The 8,524-nt window shown below is 47.8% G+C and overlaps 1 long non-coding RNA gene across 1 annotated transcript; it reads right to left on the reverse strand.

The window, feature by feature from the left end:
* Nucleotides 1–1,796: 1,796 nt before the first annotated feature.
* On the reverse strand, nucleotides 1,797–4,911 carry LOC109284529 (uncharacterized). The gene is made up of 3 exons (XR_002092019.2): nucleotides 3,512–4,911; nucleotides 2,561–2,606; nucleotides 1,797–2,179 (listed from the first exon to the last, which is right to left on the reverse strand). It is a non-coding gene; the product is annotated as an uncharacterized LOC109284529 (long non-coding RNA).
* Nucleotides 4,912–8,524: the final 3,613 nt, after the last annotated feature.

An 8,524-nucleotide genomic window follows, 5' to 3' on the forward strand; every position in this document is an offset into this window, starting at 1 on the left:
TAAAAGCTGTTTCTGCCAGTTACTGTCAAAAGCAGAAGCAACATCTGCATGTGATTAACAGGCCTATTTGTCATCCTCCAAGGGCATGGATCTAGGTCCACCACAACTTTTTAGGCTCCCTCAAACAGGGAAGCTACAGAAAAGGATGCCAATTGATTACTAAGGACAAATAATGAAGAAAACAGGGACATGAGTGGAGGTCAAAGGTTCAAACAAGATTGCCCAGGGGGGACACCAAGCAAGGCACACTGGACAGCACTACTAGCCATCAAATGAGTCCAAGGAGCCAGTAGACACTGCCCAGTGATACTCTGCTCAGAGACAGGAACAAAGTAGGGTAAAGAAAGCAGCCCCACAGCAATGTTTCCTCTAAGGTGTAGTGATCTGTGAGCGCACTGCTTCAGTCCATGAGTGCGCTGCTTCAATCCGTGAACATGCCACTTCAGTCCTGCCTCTTAGGGGGAACCTTGATCACTACACCTTAGAGGGAACGTTGCTAGTGAGTATCTCAAACCCACCAGTCCTCCCTCCCTCCAGTTTCTGCACTAAAGCTGAGAATCTTCCCCTTGCCCTGAAACATTTTCTGCTCTGTCCATTTTCTGCTCGTTTTCTGGCTCCAGTTCTTTCCCTGAGGATGAAATTCCTTTTCTTAATTTTAAAGCTCAATCTTTCCTTTAAATCTTGATCCTCAGCCCTGCCCTGCAAGCCCATGCCCTCAGAGACCTTCTTGGCCTGTACAGTACTTCTCAGATGTTTGTTAATGGGAACAACAGCCAAATCCCCTTTGCCTCAGGGTGAAGCCGGCGGGGCTCGGGGCAAAGCTTGCCTGAAGGGGCTGGGGAGCGGAGCAGTTCCCCAGAGCCAGCAGATCCTGCACCATGCCTGGCTCTGCCCCAGCCCGTGTCCCTACCCCCACCTTGCCTTGGGGGCAGCTTCAGCCGGGGCTGTGCTCTCCCTCCCCATGGGGATGCTGGTGTGGTGAGGAATGCAGCGGCCCCTGCTCAGCTGAGCAGTAAGTGTGCCGTACTCCAGGGGCAGCACCCAAAGTTTTTGGGAAGGTCCTTGGAGCCAGGGGCTGCTGTCCTGCCTCGGAAGGTCCTCGGAACCACAGTGGGAAGGCTGGTTCCTTCAGCTGTGGGAACAATCCCCACAGTGCAGTTACTGCACGGCAACATTTTTTATTGTACGCAGCTGCGCGTGTATGCAGCTTAGAGGGAACCATGCCCCACAGTCCCTAGGGACCCTCCTAGCCAGAGTCTCCTTCTTGGTCAGATACATGGCCACTTGGCCAGGGCCAGAAAAAGGTTGACTAGGAGGTCCCAGGCCTTGGTGGGGCCACAGACAGGGAGTGCAGGGAATAGTGCAGCCAGAACCTCAGCAGGTGGTTCCAGATGAAGCAGCGCAGGGACTGTGGCCTGGCACACTCCAGGTAGGCAGTATGCCAGGGTCTCCCTCTGCTCACAAAAAGGGCAGGTGTCAGGGACATGTGTGAACTGTGCCAGGTACACACCCATGGTGATGGCTCCATGGAGGAGCCACCCGCTGAGGTCCTCATTGGGTCATGGGATCAGGGTGGAGTACAGATTTGTCTACCAGGGACCCTCACGCCCCACATGACTCACAGGTAGCAGAACAATAAGCAGGCTGGACTCCCTAGTTGCTACTACTTGGTTACTTATTACAAGGAAATATATTTTTCCATCATTCTACCTTTCAAAAACAAAGTGGTTTTTTTTCAGGGCTTGTTGCCTGCAAGAAAATATGGTACTTGCTGACTAGATCCATCATCACCATTTTATTTACTGTATTTGTGGGGTGGGGGTGGAGGGACAATGACAAAACAAAACATTTTAAAACTGTTTTCAGAATAGTTCTCATAATAATTTCAAGAACAATTTGTACGAAAATATGACAAAATTATATCAAATCACAAAGGCCTACTTTGAACTCTTCAAGATGAAAAGGATATTTGAAATTGAAGAAGAATTTCACAAAATTTCTTCTTCCTTTCTCAGCCAGATGTAGTAGTGAAGAAAAGACTTTTTTCTGATTTTCAAGGATGCTGAGCACTCAGAAGTTGCTACTGTCAATTTAGTTTGATGCAAAATAACTTTATGTGCATTCGCAATATTGCTGATTATGTTATTCTCATTTTAACATCTAGTTGCTTGTCAACTTCCTGTAGTAATCAAAAAAAATGATGCTTAAAACTTTTTCAGAGACTCTCAACCTCATTTTACTCTAGGTTCTGACCTTCCTATACACCGCCTGCCTGCTGAAACAGGGGGAGGTTGTCAGTGGCATTAATTAATTTATCTATCAAACCCATTGGTAGAAAGTGTGTCCTCTTAACCAGTTTTTTCCTTAAGAATAAATGCCTCATCAATCTTAAACATATCAACCTGCATACACAATTAAAGCCAAATAGAATAATAACTGAGATTATTAGAGGGCACATGCTATTGTAGCAAGAGAGTACCATCCATCCATTAGTCATTCTGCTTAGGTATACACATCTCCTTATTTCCATTATGAAATCTGTGGAGAGAGATACACGTACTTTTTCTAGCAGGTCAGTGATGTGCTTGGAGTATTTCCATAGGCCTCTGCCAATCAGAACACAAAGAAACAATGAAATAAACTTTGATGTCAGCAAACATTGAATCAGAGAGAGAGGAGAATAAAGGCTATGGCAGTGTTTCTTAAACAACTATCTTGTGGATTACCATAAAAGTTGATTCACAAGAGGTCTGCTCATTAGTGAAATAATCTGTGAAAGTAAAGGACTTGCAAAATGTTCATACCATGACTTCTTGATGCAGAACATGGATTAGCAACCTTTTGCTACTGAGGACCATTGATTGCAACCCAGCCTACATCATAGGCCACATACCTGAACTTCCCTAGTAATCAGCACATGGAATAGATAAATGAAGGCTGGGGCTAGGACCTTGGGAATGTCACCTCTGCTGCTATCACTGTTGTTGCTTCCCTGAGCTGCCATGGGCTGGTTCCAGTCTCTTCACACAATGGAGTCAGGTTTCAGGCAGTAGGTTGCGAGCTCTTAGTGGCAACCTATTTGTCATGGTGCAGGGTCCCCCGGGAAGGCCATGATGCCCCTAGGGCTCCATGAGCATGCTGGCTCCACCCCACCGGTGCCTTCTAATCTCACCTGCCACATCTTGCTGGTATAACTAATAAGTAGGGAGGCTGCCCATGAGTTTCTATTTGGTCACAGTCCTGATGGTCCCCCACCTAAACCCTGAGGGTTCTTAGACCCCTTGCTGGGTCCTGCTCTTAGTGGTTGGTTCCCAGGACACCCTAAGCCTTATGGGCTAAATGTCTGGCTCCAAAACCGCCCCTTTACCATGCCCCATGCCTTGCAGGTAGTATTTAAATGTTGTCTCCTTTGATGAGGCCTCAGTCTAGTTTGGCCTCCTGTCGTCATTCACCCTTAGCCCCAGTAGTGGCACCCTCTGGTGCTGGGCTCTCTGCAGCCCTGTCTCCATACCTTCGCTGGTGCTGGGGCTCTACACAGTAGTGTGTCCCAATGACGTCTCCTCCTCCCCAGTAGACTCAGCCCGGTCCACCGATATAAAAGACAACAGAAAAACAAGCCCCTGGGCTATAACATAATACAAACAATGCAAGCCACACTCTGTCTCTTTAAAAAAACAAACTTCTCAAGCATTGAGTGCATCCCAGCCCTAGGTACCTTAGGGGCTCCTGGAGCCCCATTAACCATATAAGCAGCAGTTCAGGCAGCCACAGTGTCTCTGTGTAGTTCCAACAAAAGACCGAATGTTCCAACAAAAAGTTTGTTTCTGGTAAAAGACAAGCAGGCACAGTTTGATGCAAATTAAAGCACTTTCCTAGCACTATGGCATATGATTTTTGGAAATATTTTTTTGTAGGTGGAACCAAGAAGACCGCACAGGCTAAAAAGAGGGAATGAAATCATCAAACAAAATGGTTAACTGGCATTAGGGATATATCCTAAACTTAAAAAAAAAAGACACTACAGCACATTAGTAGACATGAAAGCTGTTTTTGAAAATGGATCTCATTTACATTTGTAAGCATTTGTGCAGGGTTCTCTAGAAAGGATATCTAAAAACTAACTATCATCACTTGAAGACCCATGTACCATAGCTCAGGGTCGACTCCATACATTATAGGAGGGCACAATGCATAGTAGAAATTCAAATCTAGCTGTGAATATTTTTTCTTGCAAGGTTGGTTATCAGTGTGGGCTTTTTGTGAATAAAGGTGGATTAGGATTGTAGGTAGAATTCCCTAACATCTTTTGTGCAGGAAGTGATTACATTTATGATTTCCCTGCATATGCCCATATGCACAGTGAAGAAAACCTATAGGCAATAGAAAACTACTGTCGCAGCAACCAGCTTTGACTAGCTTGTCTACTGCCTGTGAATACATGTGAGGTGTAGAGATATTGTGGTGAGTTGACTGTAACTACTGTTTGTGAGTGAATATAAATTTCACAACACAATGACCATTTCCTAATTGCTGTTGAATTTTTTCCGGCGTAACTTACTTTTCAAGCTGGTTCTTCTTGAGCAGGCTGTGTGGAGACTGTTCCTGCTAGGAAGCAATTAACAAGAATTAGAACAGGTGCTTCTCTTGGCTCCCATCCACGTGCTTTAGCAAAGCAGCTTGCTGTGTTCCCTCTCACTTCCACATCAACCTAGGCATACTCCTCCAGTGATGCAGAGTTCTCTGAGGCTCTGTTTACAGTATGATGGCAACCCTAGAGTATGGGCCTTTTCCATGCCACTGTTAATTTATATGTGGATTTTTATGCCAGCTACTGTCTCAATGTGTTTTAGCATCTTTTAGAGACAGAGTTAAGAAACCAATGATTGATACATACTTTAGCTTCAGTTAATGCAAGTTAGTCACTGTAAGCACATTTTGCTTTGCCAGTAATTCAAATCTTCCTCCATGCTCCATGACAATATGTTGCTCTTATCTTGCCATTAGTAGATCTCAAAGCACTTTACAAAGGCAGTATCATTACTCTCATTGTTCAGATGGGGAAAGGGAGGCACAGAGCTGGACCTTGAGATGTCATGTCCTGTGACAGTTTCTCAAAAGGCAGCTGCAAAGCATTACCTCCTACAGGACATGCTTCCTGGTAGGGCCCGTTCCCCATAATATATGACCTCTTCCCCCCTGCAGGGTGTTTTGCTCCCCTTCCCTTTAGGGCACCCTCCCACATGAGTTGCAAGGTAAGTCTGTGCTTAGATAAGCCATGCATATTAATTCCCCAGATCAGAAGTAGCATCAGCAGACAACACAGGTCTCTGGAGGTTTAGTCTTCCAACAGTAGGACTGCTATAGTCTATAAGAGCATTTTATTTCTGTAGACCTTTAGCCTTTTTATCCCACTTACCATTTATCTATTTGAGATGGGCCTGAAAGAAAGAATTTGGAGAATCAGATCTGTCTTGTAATGAGCTGAACCACACAACCACACACTCAATTTGGGGAAGGTTCATGTCCAAATTTCCAATTCCATGCCAAGTCTGGAAAAGTTTGAATTGGGTGTTTACATTATAGAACTAGGCCCCAGGGCTCAGTAGAACTGTTTTAAGTGTAGGTAGGAGACAGATGGATACAAAGATGACACAGAAGTCACTCAAGAGCTGCTTAAATCTACCCAAGTTGCAAATGGCTGATACTGCAATTAGAGATAAGCATAACACATGTAGATGCTGACCATACTCTCTTTCCTACAGGCATGCTCACTTTGCAGCAGTGGAAGTAAATGACATAATTGGGATAAGTTTCATGTCAGAAAGGACCTCAGGGCAGGTACTACCTTTATATTTTATGTTTGTGTATAATAGGTTTCCAGGACATGTTTGGGGTCCTTAAATCCCATCCCATGAAAACATTAAATACTCTGCTACATTTCATATACTGGCTCTAGTGTTAGCCACTACTGGTGATTTTACAAAATCACCTGCCCAAGTTTCATAGTTGGTAGGGTCAGAAGGGACCTGAGCAGGTCATCAAGTCCAACCCCCTGCCACGGCAGGAAAGAATGCTGGGGTCAAATGACCCCGGCTAGGTGATTGCCTAGCCTCCTTTTGAACACCCGCAGGGTAGGAGTGAGCACCACTTCCCTTGGAAGTTGGTTCCAGATCCTAGCCGCCCTGACTTTGAAGTAGCACCTCCTGATATCTAGCCTGAATCTACTCTCAGTCAACTAATGGCCGTTATTCCTTGTTACTCCCAGTAGTGCTCGGGGGAACAGGAACTCTCCCATTGCCTGCTGGTCCCCCTTGGCCAGTTTATAGGCGGCCACCAGATTGCCTCTCAGCCTTCTCTTGTGGAGACTGAACAGGTTCAGGTCCTGTAGCCTCTCCTGCCTTGCTGCCCCCGATCATGTGAGTGGCCCTCTGGACACTCTCGATGCTGGCCACATCCCTCCTGCAGTGCGGTGCCCAGAACTGGACACAGTACTCCAACTGCAGCCTGACCAGTGTCTCATAGAGGGGGAGGATCACCACCTTGGACCTGCTCATGATGCATCTGTGGATGCATGAAAGGTGCGGTTAGCCTTCCTGACTGTGTCCTCACATTGGCGGCCCATGTTCATCTTGGAGTCAATAATGACTCCAAGATCCTTTTCTGCCTCTGTGCTGACAAGAAGGGAGTTCCCCAGCCTGTAGGTATGCTGCTGGGTCTTCCTCTCCAGGTGCAATACCTTCCATTTATCAGTATCAAATCCCATCCTGTTCTCATCCACCCACCCCTGTAACCTGTCCAATTCTAGTTGCAGCCTGTCTCTCTCCTCTAGCGTGCCCACTTCTCCCCACATGTTAGTGTCATCTGTGTGTAGCAGCATTAAAAAAATGAACCCACCTGAAAAATGGGAAGGGCTGCCCTGCAGAGAGACAGAGTTTGTCCCAGCGGGGACACTGTAGGCTCTGAGGGCAAGTGAAGCTGTTTGGAGGGAGCCCTGTTGGAAGTGGGAGGGATGACGTAACCCCAGCAAAGTTTTGAAATATAGCTGTTAGCAAAAGCCCGGGAAGGGCCCTGGCCTGGGATTGGCTGAGAGGCTTGGATAAAAGGGGGGAGTAGTTTTCCCACCAGGAGAGAACGAGAGAGAGAGGGGCTGAGGGGCAGGCTGGAGACCGGAGAGAGAGTCTCAACACAGTGGTCCCTCGGAGAGCCCCTGGCAGTGCCCTACAGAAGCAGCAGCAGAGGCTGCACGGGGAGTGATACAGTATCCAGTTCCTCTCTCTGGCCCAGGAGCACTACAGTGGCAGGACCAGAGAGGGGCTGCTTGTGTGGAGACTCTGAGTCTGGGAAAACCTGCCTGCAGCCCGATGTGGCTGGGTGAACACAGCAGAGCCAGGGGGAGACTGCTGGAGACTGCCCTGTTTTCCCTGGTGGGTGAGGGGCCCTGGGGCAGGCAAAGCCCAGGGAGGGGCTGCTTTTGCCAGGGCTGTGAGGCTGTGCAGGTTAGGAGAGCTGCTACAGCCTGCAGCCCAGACACTGCTCCCTGCTGAGTCAGGGAAGGAGGGTCAGAGGCAGGGGGAGGCTGTCTTGCAGGGACTGCAGAGGAGGAGCCGTCCCCTGCTGCCCAGAGGCCTCTGGAGCACAGAGAGGGACACCAGCACCAGGGAGTGCCCACAGACCCTGTGCAGGGACACAGACAGTCCCGCTCCCTGAGACACCCCACCAGGGGCAGTGCACACAGGATCCCCAGTACACCGTGTGCAAGTGAGAGACTGTGTAAATAAGTTCTTGAGGGTTTATTAGTTGGTATATCAATGTGTTTATTTATTGGTTACTTGTTATTTTGTAAATAATTAAATCTTGTAAATAGTTTTATAACTGTCTGGGAGGGTGCTTGATTGTAAGGGGAGGCTCTCTGCTTGGGGACCTTGCAGCAGCTTCCCAGGGGGGCAGGGCTACTGGTTACCGGGTACCCCAGGATTCCACTATTTAGGTGAGGGCGTGTGTAGTGTTGTGCCCCGGGTTACATGCGAATTTGAACAAGGTGCTTTTCACCCCCTCGTCCAAGTCGCTGTTGAAGATGTTGAACAGTGTGGGCCTGAGCACCGAGATGTGGGGAACCCCACTGCCCACATCCCTCCAGGTCGAAAATGACCCATCCATCACCACTCTCTGGGTACAGCTCCCCAGCCAATTTGCAACCCATCTGACTGTGTAGGCATCGACACCACAGTCGCCTAATTTTTTAATGAGAATGGGGTGAGAGACAGTGTCAAAGGCCTTCCTAAAGTCCAGAAAGACTACGTCTACCACGACACCTGCATCCAAGTGTTTTGTGACCTGGTCGTAGAAGGCCACCAGGTTGGTCTGACAGGTGGCCTGAACCCATGTTGGTTGCCCCTAAGCATAATCTCTCTGCTGGTCCCTCACAGATGTGCTCCTGGATAATTTTCTTGAAGAGCTTCCCCAGGACTGAGGTAAGACTAACAGGCCTATAGTTTCCTGGGTCCTCCTTCCTCCCTTCTTTGAA

This window comes from Alligator mississippiensis, chromosome 4 (genome assembly GCF_030867095.1).
Source record: "Alligator mississippiensis isolate rAllMis1 chromosome 4, rAllMis1, whole genome shotgun sequence".
Classification (NCBI taxonomy): Eukaryota; Metazoa; Chordata; order Crocodylia; family Alligatoridae; genus Alligator; species Alligator mississippiensis.